The following is a 23,306-nucleotide window of genomic DNA, read 5'->3' as shown; positions in this document are numbered from 1 at the left end:
GTTCTGCCTGTTTCCTCACCAGTAAATGAATACTTCCATTACCTGTAAGTGTCTCCTGTCTGGCTTATTATTTCATGAATGAAATAAAAGCAAATTATAATCCCCTTTGACAGATGCAACTTGTCAATGCACTCCTGAAGTCCTGAACTCCTGAAGCAAAACTATTAGCTGCTGGCAGTATCACATCAACAAGAAGGATTAAAATCCCCCTGATGGAGTATGGACACTGGCAGTTGCGCTGAGGGGGTCGAGAGCATGGGTGGAGATCTGGATATGGATGACGGACCCCCAGGCGCTGAATGACAAGAAGACCGCGGGGTGAGGGGGGGATTCTGTCACGTTGCTGAAATGACAACAGCAAAGAGGAACAGTTTCAAATATAACAGTTATTAAAGGATGCGCTAACTGAGTTTGGTTTCACTGAAAGTGGAAAAAAACACCACAACAGTGAGCTGACAAACGATCACAAGAAAAACAAGACGGAGAAAGAGAGACATAGTGTGAGTAATGAATGAAAACAATGAAAACCTTACAGGTAATATATATACCGTTTTACGAAGGTCTGGAAATAATTACACCTGTACGAGGTAGTGCTCTCCAGGTGTTGTTTTGTGAAGGGTTGTAGCTCTGCACCCAATTGGATAAACCCACTACCTTCTAGTTTGCTGAATATTCATGCCATCCTAAAGCCAATGACAGTCGTCTTTGTTGTTTCTAAAAATGTCTCAGTTATCATATTAAACCCTGATAATTCAAAAAGGGCTGTGATTGGCCCTGCCTGATCCAGGTCGACTTGAAAACTCAGCGTTTTCCTGAAGTTTTCAGGAAACTCAGGGATGTGCACAAGGACTTTTGGGAGCAGCACAAGAAAAACAGCTTTCTTTTCACAGGAATTCCTGAGCTGAGCCAGGCTCATGATGAACGTTCCTCTGCCAAGACTGTTCTGGGCTGAGAAAGTGGGAGAGCGGGAGGGGCAGAAAGAGAGAGAGTGAGAGAGAAATAGAGTTGTCTGACTTCTCCAAGTGCTTCCCTGTCACAGTCACCCCCTCACACAACATCCACACACTGATTGCAGAGGCTACTACCTTAAACTCCCACACTGTAAAAATGATCAAGGTGGCTCAACTTAGAAACTCAAGTTCAAATGCTGCCTTAAAAACACAAGCTGACTCAACTTCAAGATGAGCTTTGTTTCATCTCACAATGTTAAGTTGCAGAACTCGTTTAATTCATGATCACACTTTTTACTTGATACTCTGAGTTAAAACAACTATCACTCATAATTCATTCAAGAAAACTAGCTTTCTCTTGTCAAAGCAACACAGAATTCCACATTATTTCAACTCTCAAATTGAACTTATGCAAGTCGTTTAATTAATAATCATTTATTGCTTGAACTTGATACTTTGAGTTCAAACACCTAATTATGATATGTAATATGTACAGGAAAACTAGCTTTCTAGTGTCAAATCAATGCACACTATTTCTCACTCACATTTCCAAGTTAAGGTAACTTAAACCAATTCAAACTAATTGCCTTTTCGAGTTTGGTTAACTCGAGTTTTTAAGGCAGCAATTCAACTTAAGTTTTCAAACTAAGTATCATACAGTAGATGATGGCCATAAGTATTGCAAAGCTGCATGGAATATCCTTCTTGTTGTGCAGCACAATGGTCTCCTCAACCACAACTGCCACGTCCAAGATATCACATGGAACGGCCTCCCGTCCAGCACCTTCATGGCCTATCAGTAGGTCAAGTTTCATCCCCTTCACGGCTTCATCCAGAGTCTAAAGAGGCTTTACAAGTGTCATTTTCAAAATAACGTCTCACTGGCTCGTATACATTTTCCTGTGTCACTATCCCAGATGTAAACCTTAACTGTGCAAAATATTCAGACGCACAAGCCCGGTCCTACGCTCTCGCTGCTTTGATCGTTATATCCTACACATCTGTAGTGTTGCATTACTAAATACTTACGGTCTTACGTCACACATCCTGATGACATCTGATGGATCTTTGCCGGTTATGAAGTGTGGCAGAACAAGCAGAGCAGCAGTCCTCCTTCTCTCATTTGAGTCCTACAAGACAAAGAAACATGCAGTATGAGGACAATCTCATACCAAACAACAACGGCTGCATCATTTTATGCTCGTCAGCTCCTCCACTTACATCTTTCTCAAGGCAGTACAACATGTCAAGCTGCTTCTGCTTGATTAGTCAAACATTTTAAATAGAAAACACAGGGCCTGATTTACTAAACCTTTGCGCGTCTTAAAACGTGTGCAAACTTGATACCACCAGAAATAAATGTGCCATCTGATCTACGAACAGCGTGCAGTGAGGAATGAGTCTTTCATGTGAACAAAACAACACCTATTGTCCAAATAGTACGTTTGCCTTAATGAATATGCAACGCAAGGCGTTTCTGTCTCAGCGTGCAAAATACTGGGAGGAGAAAATGCAAACAAGTTGAGTTAGTACACGCTATGTGATTTACCAAGCCAGTGACGGTGTCTAAATTTAACACCTTTGAAAGGAACGTGCTAATCCAAGTGCCCAGTGTTACGTACAACAGGCTGCAGTTAGGAGACATAGGCTCAATAAAAGAAGGTGTAAAGATCATTTCAACTTCCATCATCTTGCGCTTTTCCTCCATGTTTTCAGGACTCAATCCTTCACCCTCACCCTTCTTTGACTTCTTCAGACGTTTTCCCTTCGCATCTCCTCCTTTTCTTTTGTTCACTACCACCTCCGAGCATCCTGCTGCACTCAACTTTTGCAGATAGTTTCCAAACTTAAATTTGAGGCTGTGAAACCACCAGTACTATCCTTTTTCGGACCCTGGCTCCTTCAGACTGGGATGTTTCTCAACAAGCCAAGCGTTGACTGGATTTGACGGCTCTTAGTAAATGAAAGTTCAATGTCTTTCCATCTGGATTTGTGATCTTTGTTGCATATGTAGCACTTATGGTGCTTTCTGTACCCTTATGTAGTGCAAGATAGACTGAAGGGATAACTGGGCCTGATCAGAAGATTCAAGATTCGTAGGAGCCTTGGGGATGCAACACCAAAGGAGGCGCACACACAAAGTTGCAGTGAAACAATGACTTTACTCTGCAAATTGTTTCAGAAGAATTATATACAAGAGCAATACAACATGCGTGCTTTGAAAAATAAAATAAAGTACCCTCAAAAACAGTAAAGTTCTTTCAATGTTCTTTAAGTCCTTCAAAGTTTTGTTTAGTCGTTCAATGTTCTTTTGAAACTGTAGTTGGGTTACGGTTACCAGTAGTTGTGGTTCGGGCTACGGCTCGCCATCCAGATCTGGAGAATCTTCGGAAATCCAATCCAGAACAAAAAACCTAACCTGGAAACAGGTCAGACAATATCTTAAACTGCGTTTGTAACACTGGTTCATTTAAATTTCCCACTCCCTCAAATGCACCGTCACATGAGGCGATCATGTGACGTGGACTCACCAATCACAAGGTACCAGTTTAGCTGCCCTGGCTTCATTCTCCTCAGGTGTGTGGGAGAGAAGCCAAGGGACAGCAGTTGCAGAAACCAGACCATTGTCACTGCGTTGGGGAGCTGGTATCTTGTGCGTGCCTTTTGATTTGACTGAACTGGCCAGGTGTCCTGCTTTAGGACCAGTTCCCCGATGGCGAGCTACGGAACACGGCCAGGAGCCTGAAAACTGTACCTGCTGTTGATGGTTTGGTAGGAGGCCCTGCAAGCCTGTTACCCCTCCCACATCCTCCAACTGAGCATTAAACTGCATCACAACCAAACCGTACTGGACTTTGCACTATTGGATCATTACTTTTCAAATCTATAACCTGTTTTTTTCGAAAGCTCAGTGAATTAATTGTTTATGCAGTTAAGGACTTGGGGACCAGGCTACTGCAGTTCAGGTTGGCAGTTTAAACAACTGCACTGGAATATTGCTTAGTGTGTCCATTTTTGAATTTTGTTTTGAATTTCCAACCGGCTCATGAACTGCAATATGTAAATATTTTGGGCTTTACTTTGGGATTTTTTCACTGGTATTCAATATATACTCAACAAAAATATAAACGCAACACTTTTGTTTTTGCTCCCATTTGTCATGAGATGGACTCAAAGATCTAAAATTCATTCCAGATACACAATATTACCATTTCTCTCAAACATTGTTCACAAATCTGTCTAAATGTGTGATAGTGAGCACTTTTGCTTTGCTGAGATAATCCATCCCACCTCACAGGTGTGCCACATCAAGATGCTCATCAGACACCATGATTAGTGCACAGGTGTACCTTATACTGCCCACAATAAAAGGCCACTCTGAAATGTGCAGTTTTGTCTCACAGCAAAATGCCACAGATGGCGCAAGCATTGAGGGAGCGTGCAATTGGCATGCTGACAGCAGGAATGTCAACCAGATCTGTTGCTCGGGCATTGAATGTTCATTTCTCCACCATAAGCCGTCTCCAAAGGCGTTTCAGAGAATATGGCAGTACATCCAACCGGCCTCACAACCGCAGACCACGTGTAACCACACCAGCCCAGGACCTCCACATCCAGCAGGTTCACCTCCAAGATCGTCTGAGACCAGCTACTCAGACAGCTGCTGAAACAATTGGTTTGCATAACCAAAGAATTTCTGCACAAACTGTCAGAAACCGTCTCAGCGAAGCTCAACTGCATGCTCGTCGTCCTCATCGGGGTCTTAACCTGACTCCAGATCGTCGCCGTAACAGACTTGAGTGGGCAAATGCTCACATTCGATGGCGTCTGGCACGTTGGAGAGGTGTTCTCTTCACGGATGAATCTCGGTTTACATTGTTCAGGGCAGATGGCAGACAGCGTGTGTGGCGTCGTGTGGGTGAGTGCTTTGCTGATGTCAATGTTGTGGATCGAGTGGCCCATGGTGGTGGTGGGGTTATGGTATGGGCAGGCATCTGTTATGGACGAAGAACACAGGTGCATTTTATTGATGGCATTTTGAATGCACAGAGATACCGTGATGAGATCCTGAGGCCCATTGTTGTGCCATACATCCATGAACATCACCTCATGTTTCAGCAAGATAATGCACGGCCCCATGTTGCAAGGATCTGTACACAATTCTTGGAAGCTGAAAATGTCCCAGTTCTTGCATGGCCAGCATACTCACCGGACATGTCACCCATTGAGCATGTTTGGGATGTGCTTGACCGGCGTATACGACAGCGCGTACCAGTTCCCACTAATATCCAGCAACTTCGCACAGCCATTGAAGAGGAGTGGACCAACATTCCACAGGCCACAATTGACAATCTGATAAACTCTATGCGAAGAAGATGTGTTGCACTGCATGAGGCAAATGGTGGTCACACCAGATACTGACTGGTTCTGAGTCCCCAGACCCTCAATAAAGCAAAAACTGCACATTTCAGGGTGGCCTTTTATTGTGGACAGTCTAAGGTACACCTATGCACTAATCATGGTGTCTGATGAGCATCTTGATGTGGCACACCTGTGAGGTGGGATGGATTATCTCAGCAAAGCAAAAGTGCTCACTATCACACATTTAGACAGATTTGTGAACAATGTTTGAGAGAAATGGTAATATTGTGTATCTGGAATGAATTTTAGATCTTTGAGTCCATCTCATGACAAATGGGAGCAAAAACAAAAGTGTTGCGTTTATATTTTTGTTGAGTGTATTTTCACATTTAACTGCAACTGTTGTGTGTCTCTTTGTTTGCTGCACCTGCCCTCCAGCAGCCGAATCCTAGTCTTCTAATAATTTACTAGCCACATCAAATTAACTGCAGTAACTACATTGTGTAAACTCTATACATGTTACACGTTCTATATAGCTACTAGAACTATAGCTACTAGAAAAGCATTAAGAATTTCTTAAATGTCTCAGTTGTACAACATTATATTTCAAAAGTTACTAAATGGAAAATAAACCATGTTTACAATAGTTTACATTCAGTAACAAAATGAGTGTTTCTAAAGTGTATAGCAAGTACACTTTGACTCCAACAATTACACTTGCAGGCTTTAAGTGTATAAAAATAAACCCAAAAAACAGGCAAAGTGCGTGTGCCAGCACTTCACGTGAACTCTACTCATTTTCACAATGGCTAACCACACATTAGCACTACAAGGAAAAATGAGCATGTGCTAAGTCCACAATTTTGCAGAAAACAGCAATTTACAACTCTACACAAGTGACTTTTTATACATCTTGCAATAGTATTTCGTATCAATTGAATTGGGACCTTGGGTAATCATTTATACCTCTTAAAAGTGCATTTAAGTAATGAAAAAGCTAGCGGAGATACCACTCGGAGGTTAGCATCCGGAGATTAGCATGCTAACTAGCTCCCATACAGTTCCATCTTTGAATAAATGATCTTATTTGAGTCATAAGGGGGCTATAATTAATCTTCCCCAATGTGGGCATTTCTTTTGGTAACAGTATCCCAAAGTTTTTCAGAGTAGTCTGATCCCACTTCAACCTGAATTGTTGTCAAATTAAAGGTCATTATCTGGGTTTTTGGATAAGGGCTTATTCTATGTGTTGTTAGTCTGTCATTAACTCCTTGTTTCTCTACACCTTGATTAATTCAAAGTTATATTTCAAGCACTTTCTTACTGTAGATTCTGGCAGATATTTCTCCAACAACTAAATGTAGTTTCTGTCTGGGATTGGTGGCGGATTGTTACACATTGAGCCATCAAAGTCAAAGAGCAGCATCTTAAAGTCATGGGATTGATCCAGTCAGGCACAGCTTCCTTTTTAATGATCATGTCATCCACTCCAACCATACAGCTTATTTATGTTTTGATATGTTTCTCAACAACAGTGTCTTCATCACCTGATACGGTTTTGGCTACACAGGCGACATCGGTGCGTAGGACACATTCTTTGATGTTTGGGTTTTAAAATGGGATTGCTTTTCATTTTTTAAAAGCATTAAATATAGTTTAGCAATTCTTCTGTCTACTGATTCTCTGACCAACATGCTGAATACATTCAAAGAGTCCTTTCTGTGGATATGAGTGGTCCCGCAGGGTGCTCCTCACCCGACTGCGACTCACCCCCTCACAGTCCCCATGTCTCCTGGCTCCGGGGCAGCACAAGTCCCTGAAGCACCTCTTGAAGTTCTCCTGGAGGAAAGCGTCGAGGATGGCCTCCAGGTGGTCTCCGGCACGTTGGCTGACAGGGCCTTAACCATGATGACGATGCGGATGGGGGTCCAGTACACCACCAAGACTCCAACCACCACCAGCACTAGGCGTGTGATCCTCTTCAGCCCATGAGCAACAGAGTGTGGCAGACATGATGGTTATGACAGGTGCTACAAAGGTGAAGACACAGATCTTCATCAGGGTGTCCCAGTAGATGTAAGCTTCAGGGAACTGTAGAGCACACTCTGTAATCCCTGTTTGAACACAGTTAGCACCAAGGATTCAGTCACTCAATAAAACTACAGTCGCCTTGCTAACAAATGCCCTTTAAGCATTGACAGTAATGCTACATTTTAATGTTTGCTGCTAGCTTATGTACTCACAACGACAATGCAAACCTGTTGATGACATCTTAGTCAACATATACTATTATGCATACAGTGTTAGCCGTTTTAACATGCTAACATTTAAGCTATGATGCTCTCCAGCCGATTCCTCCACTAAGAGCCATGGATGTCTGAAAGGTTAATAACCCCTAAAGTCAGATCTCTAACAGCAGTCAGATTGACACTACACACAGCTAGTCTCACATCATATACCTGGGTTAAGTGCACTTTGCTTATTGTCTACAGGCCTGTTGTCAACACACACCATCTATCAGTCTGCCCCTGAAAATGAGCAATATTTCAATTTATTTTCTCAAACTGTGTCAACCAATAATTCAGGCTATAGCTTTACCAGGGCCTTGATTGGTTGGCACACGTAGCTCACCACGCTCATCATGGTCAGGGTAAAGATGCTGGTGAACGTCTTGTAGAAATCCATGGAGATCAAAACCTTGCACGCCAAACAGCCAGGAGCCGAGCAGATAGTCAGTGCTCTGGAAAGACATGCTGTGAGTGACCAGAGCGTCGGCCACGCCCACACTGAAGATGTAGATGTTGGTGGCTGTTTTCATCTCGTTCTGTCTGTTGTGGGGGCAGACGTGAAGAGCAGGTCGCCGTTCACCTGCTGCAGCTGTCCGCTGAGCCACAGGAAACCGGACCAACAGTAAATCTGACAGAGAGAAGGAAGAAGAGCGTGGAGATGGATGTCATTGGAGAAGGATTCTTAAACATGCCTCTGCATACCAGGAGTGTACGTGTGATAACTGCACCTTGAGGAGAGAGAACCTTTCATTCTAATATTGACATCTATCTTCATTTATCCTGACTCTTGACCAGCTCTAACCACACCGTTTCTCATTCAGCTTTATCTTATCTTCCGCTTGCTTTCAGCCTCACTGTGACCTGAATGAAGTTGAACTACAGCAGCACTTGCACACAAATCAAGCATTTCACACTACAACTCCATACAGAGGATCAACTCACTCACTTAGCTGCAGTTAAACTCATACAGCCTAATATGACAGTCTGCATGGAATATCCTTCATGTTGTGCAGAACAATGCTCTCCTCATCCACACAACTTCTTGGAGGCTGTATTCTTCACCTTTTCCTCAGCTTCTCTTGGATTGTGTTCATTTACTTAACCCTCATCTTATTTCTAACATGAAATAATGTCAAATGCAGCTTTTAATCGTGTAGCATCTCTTTCACAGTGGCTCCTTATTTATCAAATTAGAAATCCTCTTGTCAGTTCACTTTTACTTGAATAATGACTCTGATTCCTCTATGCTCAATAAAATAAACTATCAATGGTAATCCTTCTGCTTGAAAACAAATGGTTTATAGTTGTTGTTTTGTTTTTTGTCAGTCTTTTGACTATGTGCTGTTCTACCAATCAGGTGTTCCGATTATACCTCAAGTCACACCTACACATTGACACACTGTTGTCAAGAAGACGATCTCAGTAATTAATGCCACCATTCACAGCATTCATACTGGGCACAACGGACATGTTTCTGCAAGAATCAAACTTGGCTCATTCACATTGTACCCATCAGCTCGACCCAATTAATAAATGATGATGTGTCCTACTAATACGATAATAACGATGATAGAGAAAACATTAATGGACGCTATCGCCAGGCTGCGATGAGTTGGGCGGGGTCTCAGCTGGTCACGTGCTCTACTAGCCGAATCCGCAGTCTAGGAGCGGCAACTTGGCCATGTGTACCTGCAGGTCGCTGCTTTACATCGACCCCCTGATGATAGCGTGCATAGGGCAAGCCCTGGAAGGGCAGGAGCTGGAATCGAACTCTCAACCTTGCGATTGAGAGACGACCTCGCTACCTGTTTCGCCACTTCCGCCCCGAAAAAATTCGATTTTTTTCGTATTTAAGGTATCCACCCCCATACAATGTTAAAAAACTTGATTATTAGTAGAATTTAAATCAACGTAGCCACAGAAACAATTTACAGATCACAAAAGCGCTTAATTTTGAGCTAATACAAGCTCGACTTTCATGGACAATAACTCGTTTTACGTTTCTATGGAAACAGCGCTACATAAGGCAAGCTGGCCAGCAGTTCCATCCTAGCTAGCGTTAGTCTACAGCTAACATTAAAACAAGCAGGCAGCTTACTAGAAAGTCAAAACACTTACTTTCAATATATACGCAGGTCTTTAGACAGTCTTCTTTATCTGATCCCATTAATTATTTCCATAAGAGATTTAATGCTCCATAATTACATAACCATCCAATGAAGACTTACAGCCTGAGTGTAAAGACGCTGGTTTTGACCGCTCGGAGCCAAATGTGAGCCGAACACGGAGGTTTGCTAGCAGGTTAGCTAGCACGAAAAGTACTAATAACTTTGTCATGCCGCTGTGAATGTAGCAAATTATCATTTAACACAACACACGCTAAAATATATATACATCACTTGCACTGACAGTATAAGAACTATCAAAACAACAAAAGTCCCTTTTCAGAAGAAATATAGAAATGAAATGACAGTGTCTTCAAAGTGAGGTCTGAAGTGAATGGAAGGCTGCTATTGCCACTCGTGTGGACAAGAAAATGTATTTTACACATCAATCAAATAAGTGGATTATACATTTTTATATATTTTATAATATTCTTGCGGAGGCTTTGACGTAATTGAACGTTCACTGTCTCATGCACAGACATCATACAGAATGAAGGTCCTACCATTGACAAGACTGCCATCTAGTGACCACCAAATGAAATACCTCAACTGTACTAATGTACAATGCTGATCATCTTCAAAGTAATTTTAACAAGACCAGTTGTAGTTCAATAAGATTGGAGGCTGAAGTTTCTGGTTGCAGTATTGAGAAAGAATCTCTATGACAGGATAAAGTCATAGAATTGATATCAGATTGTTTTTAGCTTTTTTGGCATCATCTGATGTCTTATTCTATTTAATAATTATTGTATTGGTTACAGTGTGGATAATTTACCTGCTGTAGGTAACATAAAACATATGTCATAGATATTAAGGAAAATGCAAATTCGATCTCAAGATAATCCAGCTATGTGGTGGTGCCTCCAGCATGTGTTTCAAGTCTCAGATCCCTCACGTGTACTTTGTGTTTGTGTCCTTATCATATGAAAGGATGCTTTATTGCATGGAAACAGGGGAAGACAGGTCCTTCTGCTGAAGGGTTTACTGTCTTTTTTATGTCAAATAGGTTGACATTCTTCTGTGTGCCTCCCTACAGTCCATTGTGAAGAATGGAGAACAGGCTATGGTTCTGTTTTCCTTTTTGGTTACCGGTATGAACCAGAGCGTGATGATAGCCAACCGCCATGGACGGGCCCAGCGGTCAAGCAGTGAAATCCCCGGAGAGGGCGGCAGCGAGGAGACTGAGCCGAGGAGGAGAAGGTCCAAGCAGACAGAGGAGACCAAGGAGGAAAAGAAGTGCTGTTCCAAGTGTGTCTGCAAGCCCATTGATGCCGATACAATGGACATCTATGCCAGGGCTGTTTTCCCTTTCACTTTTGCTGTGGTGAACGTGATCTACTGGGTGGCTTACACCATGTGAAGAAAAGGCAACCTTGCTTTGAGAATGGCTGCCATCTAGAGCTGTACATAAGACACTGCTGGAGCTGTGCAGCTACAAAGCTGGCAGAAAGATGCAGCTGAAGTAAATCGTAGGCCTCAGTTAGAAATCAAAATGTAAGAAGAAAAAGTGTTAAGCCTTTGACAATGAATATCTGGTTATTAATGATTTATGGAAGTAGTAAGGAGTACACAAAATGTAAAAAGGACTTCCTTTATTTAAATACAAATACAGAAATGAAGTCACAGAACTAGGTTGCCTATTAAAAGTACACATATATATTGTGAAGTTGTAGAAGCTTTACAAAAGGACATATTGGCAAATGTTCCTGCCGAAAGTTCTGCCCTCAAGCTGACATCTTCAAAAGACGATCGCATACAGTTGCTGAACTGCCTTCGAAAAAACCTGGAGTGAAACAATGTTATTATCTCTGTTCCATGTATCCCACAACACCAAGCCGACTAGAGGATAACGTGATGAGGTGTACTATGACTCTGCATGGCTCGAATCTCGTCCGCTTCCCCTGTAACTCCCCCCCCCCCTCTCTCTCCTCTTTCCTCCATCTGTTTTCTTTCAACTGATTTTTTTTTTTTGTCGAGTTCACACACCTGGAGTGTTTTATCTCCTTCTGCTAGTTCTGCCTGTTTCCTCACCAGTAAATGAATACTTCCATTACCTGTAAGTGTCTCCTGTCTGGCTTATTATTTCATGAATGAAATAAAAGCAAATTATAATCCCCTTTGACAGATGCAACTTGTCAATGCACTCCTGAAGTCCTGAACTCCTGAAGCAAAACTATTAGCTGCTGGCAGTATCACATCAACAAGAAGGATTAAAATCCCCCTGATGGAGTCTGGACACTGGCAGTTGCGCTGAGGGGGTCGAGAGCATGGGTGGAGATCTGGATATGGATGACGGACCCCCAGGCGCTGAATGACAAGAAGACCGCGGGGTGAGGGGGGGATTCTGTCACGTTGCTGAAATGACAACAGCAAAGAGGAACAGTTTCAAATATAACAGTTATTAAAGGATGCGCTAACTGAGTTTGGTTTCACTGAAAGTGGAAAAAAACACCACAACAGTGAGCTGACAAACGATCACAAGAAAAACAAGATGGAGAAAGAGAGACATAGTGTGAGTAATGAATGAAAACAATGAAAACCTTACAGGTAATATATACCGTTTTATGAAGGTCTGGAAATAATTACACCTGTACGAGATAGTGCTCTCCAGGTGTTGTTTTGTGAAGGGTTGTAGCTCTGCACCCAATTGGATAAACCCACTACCTTCTAGTTTGCTGAATATTCATGCCATCCTAAAGCCAATGACAGTCGTCTTTGTTGTTTCTAAAAATGTCTCAGTTATCATATTAAACCCTGATAATTCAAAAAGGGCTGTGATTGGCCCTGCCTGATCCAGGTCGACTTGAAAACTCAGCGTTTTCCTGAAGTTTTCAGGAAACTCAGGGATGTGCACAAGGACTTTTGGGAGCAGCACAAGAAAAACAGCTTTCTTTTCACAGGAATTCCTGAGCTGAGCCAGGCTCATGATGAACGTTCCTCTGCCAAGACTGTTCTGGGCTGAGAAAGTGGGAGAGCGGGAGGGGCAGAAAGAGAGAGAGTGAGAGAGAAATAGAGTTGTCTGACTTCTCCAAGTGCTTCCCTGTCACAGTCACCCCCTCACACAACATCCACACACTGATTGCAGAGGCTACTACCTTAAACTCCCACACTGTAAAAATGATCAAGGTGGCTCAACTTAGAAACTCAAGTTCAAATGCTGCCTTAAAAACACAAGCTGACTCAACTTCAAGATGAGCTTTGTTTCATCTCACAATGTTAAGTTGTAGAACTCGTTTAATTCATGATCACACTTTTTACTTGATACTCTGAGTTAAAACAACTATCACTCATAATTCATTCAAGAAAACTATCTTTCTCTTGTCAAAGCAACACAGAATTCCACATTATTTCAACTCTCAAATTGAACTTATGCAAGTCGTTTAATTAATAATCATTTATTGCTTGAACTTGATACTTTGAGTTCAAACACCTAATTATGATATGTAATATGTACAGGAAAACTAGCTTTCTAGTGTCAAATCAATGCACACTATTTCTCACTCACATTTCCAAGTTAAGGTAACTTAAACCAATTCAAACTAATTGCCTTTTCGAGTTTGGTTAACTCGAGTTTTTAAGGCAGCAATTCAACTTAAGTTTTCAAACTAAGTATCATACAGTAGATGATGGCCATAAGTATTGCAAAGCTGCATGGAATATCCTTCTTGTTGTGCAGCACAATGGTCTCCTCAACCACAACTGCCACGTCCAAGATATCACATGGAACGGCCTCCCGTCCAGCACCTTCATGGCCTATCAGTAGGTCAAGTTTCATCCCCTTCACGGCTTCATCCAGAGTCTAAAGAGGCTTTACAAGTGTCATTTTCAAAATAACGTCTCACTGGCTCGTATACATTTTCCTGTGTCACTATCCCAGATGTAAACCTTAACTGTGTAAAATATTCAGACGCACAAGCCCGGTCCTACGCTCTCGCTGCTTTGATCGTTATATCCTAAATACTTATGGTCTTACGTCACACATCCTGATGACATCTGATGGATCTTTGCCGGTTATGAAGTGTGGCAGAACAAGCAGAGCAGCAGTCCTCCTTCTCTCATTTGAGTCCTACAAGACAAAGAAACATGCAGTATGAGGATACCACCAGAAATAAATGTGCCATCTGATCTACGAACAGCGTGCAGTGAGGAATGAGTCTTTCATGTGAACAAAAACAACACCTATTGTCCAAATAGTACGTTTGCCTTAATGAATATGCAACGCGAGGCGTTCCTGCCTCAGCGTGCAAAATACTGGGAGGAGAAAATGCAAAGAAGTTGAGTTAGTACACGCTATGTGATTTACCAAGCCAGTGACGGTGTCTAAATTTAACACCTTTGAAAGGAACGTGCTAATCCAAGTGCCCAGTGTTACGTACAACAGGCTGCAGTTAGGAGACATAGGCTCAATAAAAGAAGGTGTAAAGATCATTTCAACTTCCATCATCTTGCGCTTTTCCTCCATGTTTTCAGGACTCAATCCTTCACCCTCACCCTTCTTTGACTTCTTCAGACGTTTTCCCTTCGCATCTCCTCCTTTTCTTTTGTTCACTACCACCTCCGAGCATCCTGCTGCACTCAACTTTTGCAGATAGTTTCCAAACTTAAATTTGAGGCTGTGAAACCACCAGTACTATCCTTTTTCGGACCCTGGCTCCTTCAGACTGGGATGTTTCTCAACAAGCCAAGCGTTGACTGGATTTGACGGCTCTTAGTAAATGAAAGTTCAATGTCTTTCCATCTGGATTTGTGATCTTTGTTGCATATGTAGCACTTATGGTGCTTTCTGTACCCTTATGTAGTGCAAGATAGACTGAAGGGATAACTGGGCCTGATCAGAAGATTCAAGATTCGTAGGAGCCTTGGGGATGCAACACCAAAGGAGGCGCACACACAAAGTTGCAGTGAAACAATGACTTTACTCTGCAAATTGTTTCAGAAGAATTATATACAAGAGCATTACAACATGCGTGCTTTGAAAAATAAAATAAAGTACCCTCAAAAACAGTAAAGTCCTTTCAATGTTCTTTAAGTCCTTCAAAGTTTTGTTTAGTCGTTCAATGTTCTTTTGAAACTGTAGTTGGGTTACGGTTACCAGTAGTTGTGGTTCGGGCTACGGCTCGCCATCCAGATCTGGAGAATCTTCGGAAATCCAATCCAGAACAAAAAACCTAACCTGGAAACAGGTCAGACAATATCTTAAACTGCGTTTGTAACACTGGTTCATTTAAATTTCCCACTCCCTCAAATGCACCGTCACATGAGGCGATCATGTGACGTGGACTCACCAATCACAAGGTACCAGTTTAGCTGCCCTGGCTTCATTCTCCTCAGGTGTGTGGGAGAGAAGCCAAGGGACAGCAGTTGCAGAAACCAGACCATTGTCACTGCGTTGGGGAGCTGGTATCTTGTGCGTGCCTTTTGATTTGACTGAACTGGCCAGGTGTCCTGCTTTAGGACCAGTTCCCCGATGGCGAGCTACGGAACACGGCCAGGAGCCTGAAAACTGTACTTGCTGTTGGGGTTGCCATGGAGACCAAACCGTACTGGCGCCTGTGACTGGCATTGCCACGGTTCGCTCTCTGTTTTGTAGATTATTGATGATTATTGTTTCACTATATGTGATATTTGCAGCCCAGATGACAAATGGAAGTGTCCTGGCTTTACTAACCTATGATCGGGACTCTTTATTTCGTATCAAAGAGTCATTGGAGGACATGTTTCATACCTGGGACCGTTACAAACAGGCATTTCCGCCTCCGTTTGAAATCGATCCCGTCTCACCTGACTACTTGGTGCTGTATCGGGTGCCGGGTAGGACCCGCAGGAGAACCAGAAAAAGGGGCTCTCGGTCCGGTATCCAAGTGAAGCGAGGGCGTGCTGCGGCTGCCGGGGGCTCCATCGTCTTCGGCTGCCGGGACCACGCTCGGTTCCTGCGCCGGATTCCTCTCCTCGATGTGTGCGCCAGCGTGTCCTCGCTGCTGCCTGCCCGCACTTCAACAACTGTCCTGGACCCTTCGCAGTGCTGGAGCCATGATCAGGGGTTTTCATCGCCATCGCCTACTTCCGTGTTTATGCCGGCTTTTCCAGCGTGGACCAGCTGGAGCTCACGTGACCGCTGGATGTGCCTTCGTCCAGTCCCGCTCCGCAACACGGACACTACCTCCGAGACGTCAATCCACGTCGGCCTATTGGATACTCGTTCAATGTGACTCCGACACTTTCAAGAGTCAACTGGGGACGTTTTTATTTGTCCAGGCTTTTGGTTGGTCTCTTTTAGGGCTGCTATGATCTCTATACTGTCTGTTTGTTGCTTGTGATGTTTTAAACCCTGTTTGTGAAGCACTTTGTGGCCCCTGCCTGCGAAAAGTGCTATATAAATAAATTTTACTTACTTACTTACTTACTTACTTGATGGTTTGGTAGGAGGCCCTGCAAGCCTGTTACCCCTCCCACATCCTCCAACTGAGCATTAAACTGCATCACAACCAAACCGTACTGGACTTTGCACTATTGGATCATTACTTTTCAAATCTATAACCTGTTTGTTCGAAAGCTCAGTGAATTAATTGTTTATGCAGTTAAGGACTTGGGGACCAGGCTACTGCAGTTCAGGTTGGCAGTTTAAACAACTGCACTGGAATATTGTTTAGTGTGTCCATTTTTGAATTTTGTTTTGAATTTCCAACCGGTTCATGAACTGCAATATGTAAATATTTTGGGCTTTACTTTGGGATTTTTTCACTGGTATTCAATATATTTTCACATTTAACTGCAACTGTTGCGTGTCTCTTTGTTTGCTGCACCTGCCCTCCAGCAGCCGAATCCTAGTGTCTTCTAATAATTTACTAGCCACATCAAATTAACTGCAGTAACAACATTGTGTAAACTCTATACATGTTACACGTTCTATATAGCTACTAGAACTATAGCTACTAGAAAAGCATTAAGAATTTCTTAAATATCTCAGTTGTACAACATTATATTTCAAAAGTTACTAAATGGAAAATAAACCATGTTTACAATAGTTTACATTCAGTAACAAAAAGAGTGTTTCTAAAGTGTATAGCAAGTACACTTTGACTCCAACAATTACACTTGCAGGCTTTAAGTGTATAAAAATAAACAAAAAAACAGGCAAAGTGCGTGTGCCAGCACTTCACATTAACTCTACTCATTTTCACAATGGCTAACCACACATTAGCACTACAAGGAAAAATTAGCATGTGCTAAGTCCACAATTTTGCACAGAAAACAGCAATTTACAACTCTACACAAGTGACTTTGCATAAACCTTGCAATAGTATTTCGTATCGATTGAATTGGGACCTTGGTAATCATTTATACCTCTTAAAAGTGCATTTTCGTAATGAAAAAGCTAGCGGAGATACCACTCAGAGGTTAGCATCCGGAGATTAGCATGCTAACTAGCTCCCATACACAATGAATAGCACTCACCATGCTACATCTCACGCGGGACACACGGTTTCCCAGCTCACATCGTTTCACAGCCTTTGGGACTCTCAGTATCAATCACGTTGTATTTCCACCAAAAACTGCGACTGACACGTTAGCTTCCCCGGAGCAGTTAAAAGGTTTCTCTCATGCAGAGCACGTAGTGATCAGGAGGAGACTTGACCTTATTGGCTAATATGGATTTTAGACTACAGCGCAACTGGCTGCTCGGAGTGTCAACGAAAATACGTATCACGTATTTTGAAATGATTTCTTTTAAACAATATTTATCAATTTATATTTATGTGCTTTTTAGTCAATATTAATGCCTACTCTGACATGTGGGGATTTTAATTAGTTACATCAATATTTATATTTTAATCCCGTTTTTAAGACTGGGTTACACATAGATTCAACAATGGCCTTAATTGAACTGAAAATAATCTTTCATGTGTGGTACTGCCATGGCATCGTCTTTTTTGACCAGTTGTAATGTTTTAAACCTAACTCCAGGTTGTTTTTTCACTGCCAAATTTCTCAGGAGATAATTCTATCCCATTTTTTTTAAATGTCAACTGGTAGAGCCTAAAAGAGAAATCAAAGTCTTGGAAGAATACTCATTTGAACAGATTCAAGCCTCTGGGTGAGACTCACAAACGGGATACAGTTCCATCATTGAATATCTGATCTTATTTGAGTCATAATTAATCTTCCCCAATGTGGGCATTTCTTTTGGTAACAGTATCCCAAAGTTTTTCAGAGTAGTCTGATCCCACTTCAACCTGAACCTGAAATTGTTGTCAAACTAAAGGTCATTATCTGGGTTTTTGGATAAGTAAGTAAGTAAGTAAGTAAGTAAAATTTATTTATATAGCACTTTTCGCAGGCAGGGGCCACAAAGTGCTTCACAAACAGGGTTTAAAAACATCACAGGGCTTATTCTATGTGTTGTTAGTCTGTCATTAACTCCTTGTTTCTCTACACCTTGATTAGTTCAAAGTTATATTTCAAGCACTTTCTTACTGTAGATTCTGGCAGATATTTCTCCAACAACTAAATGTAGTTTCTGTCTGGGATTGGTGGCGGATTGTTACACATTGAGCCATCAAAGTCAAAGAGCAGCATCTTAAAGTCATGGGATTGATCCAGTCAGGCACAGCTTCCTTTTTAATGATCATGTCATCCACTCCAACCATACAGCTTATTTATGTTTTGATATGTTTCTCAACAACAGTGTCTTCATCACCTGATACGGTTTTGGCTACACAGGCGACATCGGTGCGTAGGACACATTCTTTGATGTTTGGGTTTTAAAATGGGATTGCTTTTCATTTTTTAAAAGCATTAAATATAGTTTAGCAATTCTTCTGTCTACTGATTCTCTGACCAACATGCTGAATACATTCAAAGAGTCCTTTCTGTGGATATGAGTGGTCCCGCAGGGTGCTCCTCACCCGACTGCGACTCACCCCCTCACAGTCCCCATGTCTCCTGGCTCCGGGGCAGCACAAGTCCCTGAAGCACCTCTTGAAGTTCTCCTGGAGGAAAGCGTCGAGGATGGCCTCCAGGTGGTCTCCGGCACGTTGGCTGACAGGGCCTTAACCATGATGACGATGCGGATGGGGGTCCAGTACACCACCAAGACTCCAACCACCACCAGCACTAGGCGTGTGATCCTCTTCAGCCCATGAGCAACAGAGTGTGGCAGACATGATGGTTATGACAGGTGCTACAAAGGTGAAGACACAGATCTTCATCAGGGTGTCCCAGTAGATGTAAGCTTCAGGGAACTGTAGAGCACACTCTGTAATCCCTGTTTGAACACAGTTAGCACCAAGGATTCAGTCACTCAATAAAACTACAGTCGCCTTGCTAACAAATGCCCTTTAAGCATTGACAGTAATGCTACATTTTAATGTTTGCTGCTAGCTTATGTACTCACAACGACAATGCAAACCTGTTGATGACATCTTAGTCAACATATACTATTATGCATACAGTGTTAGCCGTTTTAACATGCTAACATTTAAGCTATGATGCTCTCCAGCCGATTCCTCCACTAAGAGCCATGGATGTCTGAAAGGTTAATAACCCCTAAAGTCAGATCTCTAACAGCAGTCAGATTGACACTACACACAGCTAGTCTCACATCATATACCTGGGTTAAGTGCACTTTGCTTATTGTCTACAGGCCTGTTGTCAACACACACCATCTATCAGTCTGCCCCTGAAAATGAGCAATATTTCAATTTATTTTCTCAAACTGTGTCAACCAATAATTCAGGCTATAGCTTTACCAGGGCCTTGATTGGTTGGCACACGTAGCTCACCACGCTCATCATGGTCAGGGTAAAGATGCTGGTGAACGTCTTGTAGAAATCCATGGAGATCAAAACCTTGCACGCCAAACAGCCAGGAGCCGAGCAGATAGTCAGTGCTCTGGAAAGACATGCTGTGAGTGACCAGAGCGTCGGCCACGCCCACACTGAAGATGTAGATGTTGGTGGCTGTTTTCATCTCGTTCTGTCTGTTGTGGGGGCAGACGTGAAGAGCAGGTCGCCGTTCACCTGCTGCAGCTGTCCGCTGAGCCACAGGAAACCGGACCAACAGTAAATCTGACAGAGAGAAGGAAGAAGAGCGTGGAGATGGATGTCATTGGAGAAGGATTCTTAAACATGCCTCTGCATACCAGGAGTGTACGTGTGATAACTGCACCTTGAGGAGAGAGAACCTTTCATTCTAATATTGACATCTATCTTCATTTATCCTGACTCTTGACCAGCTCTAACCACACCGTTTCTCATTCAGCTTTATCTTATCTTCCGCTTGCTTTCAGCCTCACTGTGACCTGAATGAAGTTGAACTACAGCAGCACTTGCACACAAATCAAGCATTTCACACTACAACTCCATACAGAGGATCAACTCACTCATCACAACAGCCTCCAACTACACAAACAGCCCAGAAACTCCACTCCCCTCTTTTTATCTGCTTCCAACAGGCCTGATGACTTTTCTCCAATAATATCATCCTGGAAACGCAAAGACTTACAAATTCACATCAACTGATGACAGTGCTCTGTTCATATTTTCAAAATCTTACCACATGATATAAAGAGCAGATGAAAGAAAGCCAATTGCAAGTTGATTAAGTCTTAGCTGCAGTTAAACTCATGCAGCCTAATATGACAGTCTGCATGGAATATCCTTCATGTTGTGCAGAACAATGCTCTCCTCATCCACACAACTTCTTGGAGGCTGTATATTCTTCACCTTTTCCTCAGCTTCTCTTGGATTGTGTTCATTTACTTAACCCTCATCTTATTTCTAACATGAAATAATGTCAAATGCAGCTTTTAATCGTGTAGCATCTCTTTCACAGTGGCTCCTTATTTATCAAATTAGAAATCCTCTTGTCAGTTCACTTTTACTTGAATAATGACTCTGATTCCTCTATGCTCAATAAAATAAACTATCAATGGTAATCCTTCTGCTTGAAAACAAATGGTTTATAGTTGTTGTTTTGTTTTTTGTCAGTCTTTTGACTATGTGCTGTTCTACCAATCAGGTGTTCCGATTATACCTCAAGTCACACCTACACATTGACACACTGTTGTCAAGAAGACGATCTCAGTAATTAATGCCACCATTCACAGCATTCATACTGGGCAAGTGGTTGGTCAAATGTCTTGCCCAGGGACACAACGGACATGTTTCTGCAAGAATCAAACTTGGCTCATTCACATTATACCCATCAGCTCGACCCAATTAATAAATGATGATGTGTCCTACTAATACGATAATAACGATGATAGAGAAAACATTAATGGACGCTATCGCCAGGCTGCGATGAGTTGGGCGGGGTCTCAGCTGGTCACGTGCTCTACTAGCCGAATCCGCAGTCTAGGAGCGGCAACTTGGCCATGTGTACCTGCAGGTCGCTGCTTTACATCGACCCCCTGATGATAGCGTGCATAGGGCAAGCCCTGGAAGGGCAGGAGCTGGAATCGAACTCTCAACCTTGCGATTGAGAGACGACCTCGCTACCTGTTTCGCCACTTCCGCCCCGAAAAAATTCGATTTTTTTCGTATTTAAAGTATCCACCCCCATACAATGTTAAAAACTTGATTATTAGTAGAATTTAAATCAACGTAGCCACAGAAACAATTTACAGATCACAAAAGCGCTTAATTTTGAGCTAATACAAGCTCGACTTTCATGGACAATAACTCGTTTTACGTTTCTATGGAAACAGCGCTACATAAGGCAAGCTGGCCAGCAGTTCCATCCTAGCTAGCGTTAGTCTACAGCTAACATTAAAACAAGCCGGCAGCTTACTAGAAAGTCAAAACACTTACTTTCAATATATACGCAGGTCTTTAGACAGTCTTCGTTATCTGATCCCATTAATTATTTCCATAAGAGATTTAATGCTCCATAATTACATAACCATCCAATGAAGACTTACAGCCTGAGTGTAAAGACGCTGGTTTTGACCGCTCGGAGCCAAATGTGAGCCGAACACGGAGGTTTGCTAGCAGGTTAGCTAGCACGAAAAGTACTAATAACTTTGTCATGCCGCTGTGAATGTAGCAAATTATCATTTAACACAACACACGCTAAAATATATATACATCACTTGCACTGACAGTATAAGAACTATCAAAACAACAAAAGTCCCTTTTCAGAAGAAATATAGAAATGAAATGACAGTGTCTTCAAAGTGAGGTCTGAAGTGAATGGAAGGCTGCCATTGCCACTCGTGTGGACAAGAAAAATAAAATCATTTTTCAAATGTATTTTACACATCAATCAAATAAGTGGATTATACATTTTTATATATTTTATAATATTCTTGCGGAGGCTTTGACGTAATTGAACGTTCACTGTCTCATGCACAGACATCATACAGAATGAAGGTCCTACCATTGACAAGACTGCCATCTAGTGACCACCAAATGAAATACCTCAACTGTACAAATGTACAATGCTGATCATCTTCAAAGTAATTTTAACAAGACCAGTTGTAGTTCAATAAGATTGGAGGCTGAAGTTTCTGGTTGCAGTATTGAGAAAGAATCTCTATGACAGGATAAAGTCATAGAATTGATATCAGATTGTTTTTAGCTTTTTTGGCATCATCTGATGTCTTATTCTATTTAATAATTATTGTATTGGTTACAGTGTGGATAATTTACCTGCTGTAGGTAACATAAAACATATGTCATAGATATTAAGGAAAATGCAAATTCGATCTCAAGATAATCCAGCTATGTGGTGGTGCCTCCAGCATGTGTTTCAAGTCTCAGATCCCTCACGTGTACTTTGTGTTTGTGTCCTTATCATATGAAAGGATGCTTTATTGCATGGAAACAGGGGAAGACAGGTCCTTCAGCTGAAGGGTTTACTGTCTTTTTTATGTCAAATAGGTTGCTTGATACTGAGAGATTATAAATCACATTCTTCGAGACCTCTACAAGTTTTTACATTCTTCTGTGTGCCTCCCTACAGTCCATTGTGAAGAATGGAGAACAGGCTATGGTTCTGTTTTCCTTTTTGGTTACCGGTATGAACCAGAGCGTGATGATAGCCAACCGCCATGGACGGGCCCAGCGGTCAAGCAGTGAAATCCCCGGAGAGGGCGGCAGCGAGGAGACTGAGCCGAGGAGGAGAAGGTCCAAGCAGACAGAGGAGACCAAGGAGGAAAAGAAGTGCTGTTCCAAGTGTGTCTGCAAGCCCATTGATGCCGATACAATGGACATCTATGCCAGGGCTGTTTTCCCTTTCACTTTTGCTGTGGTGAACGTGATCTACTGGGTGGCTTACACCATGTGAAGAAAAGGCAACCTTGCTTTGAGAATGGCTGCCATCTAGAGCTGTACATAAGACACTGCTGGAGCTGTGCAGCTACAAAGCTGGCAGAAAGATGCAGCTGAAGTAAATCGTAGGCCTCAGTTAGAAATCAAAATGTAAGAAGAAAAAGTGTTAAGCCTTTGACAATGAATATCTGGTTATTAATGATTTATGGAAGTAGTAAGGAGTACACAAAATGTAAAAAGGACTTCCTTTATTTAAATACAAATACAGAA

The 23,306-nt window shown here is 42.2% G+C and overlaps 2 long non-coding RNA genes across 6 annotated transcripts; both read right to left on the bottom strand.

Annotated features, from left to right (window-relative positions):
• Positions 1 to 228: 228 nt before the first annotated feature.
• Positions 229 to 8,077, bottom strand: LOC306833743. Of its 2 annotated transcripts, none has more exons than XR_013780415.1 (4): positions 7,911 to 8,077; positions 7,068 to 7,426; positions 1,988 to 2,080; positions 229 to 343 (listed from the first exon to the last, which is right to left on the bottom strand). It is a non-coding gene; the product is annotated as an uncharacterized lncRNA (long non-coding RNA). The 2 variants fall into 2 exon arrangements; XR_013780416.1 differs by having other exon boundaries at positions 7,944 to 8,077.
• Positions 8,078 to 8,098: 21 nt separating this feature from the next.
• LOC306833742 lies at positions 8,099 to 21,825 on the bottom strand. Of its 4 annotated transcripts, XR_013780411.1 has the most exons (6): positions 21,576 to 21,825; positions 19,785 to 19,832; positions 19,515 to 19,656; positions 18,672 to 19,030; positions 13,739 to 13,831; positions 11,700 to 12,120 (listed from the first exon to the last, which is right to left on the bottom strand). It is a non-coding gene; the product is annotated as an uncharacterized lncRNA (long non-coding RNA). The 4 variants fall into 4 exon arrangements; XR_013780412.1 differs by lacking the exons at positions 11,700 to 12,120; positions 19,785 to 19,832; positions 21,576 to 21,825 and adding an exon at positions 8,099 to 8,228 and having other exon boundaries at positions 19,515 to 19,681; XR_013780413.1 differs by lacking the exons at positions 19,785 to 19,832; positions 21,576 to 21,825 and having other exon boundaries at positions 19,515 to 19,681.
• Between the last annotated feature and the right edge of the window lie 1,481 nt (positions 21,826 to 23,306).

Source organism: Symphodus melops, assembly GCF_947650265.1.
Source record: "Symphodus melops genome assembly, chromosome: 13".
Classification (NCBI taxonomy): Eukaryota; Metazoa; Chordata; class Actinopteri; order Labriformes; family Labridae; genus Symphodus; species Symphodus melops.
Note: the sequence above shows the minus strand (reverse complement) of the source record. Positions and strands in the feature narration are given on the sequence as shown.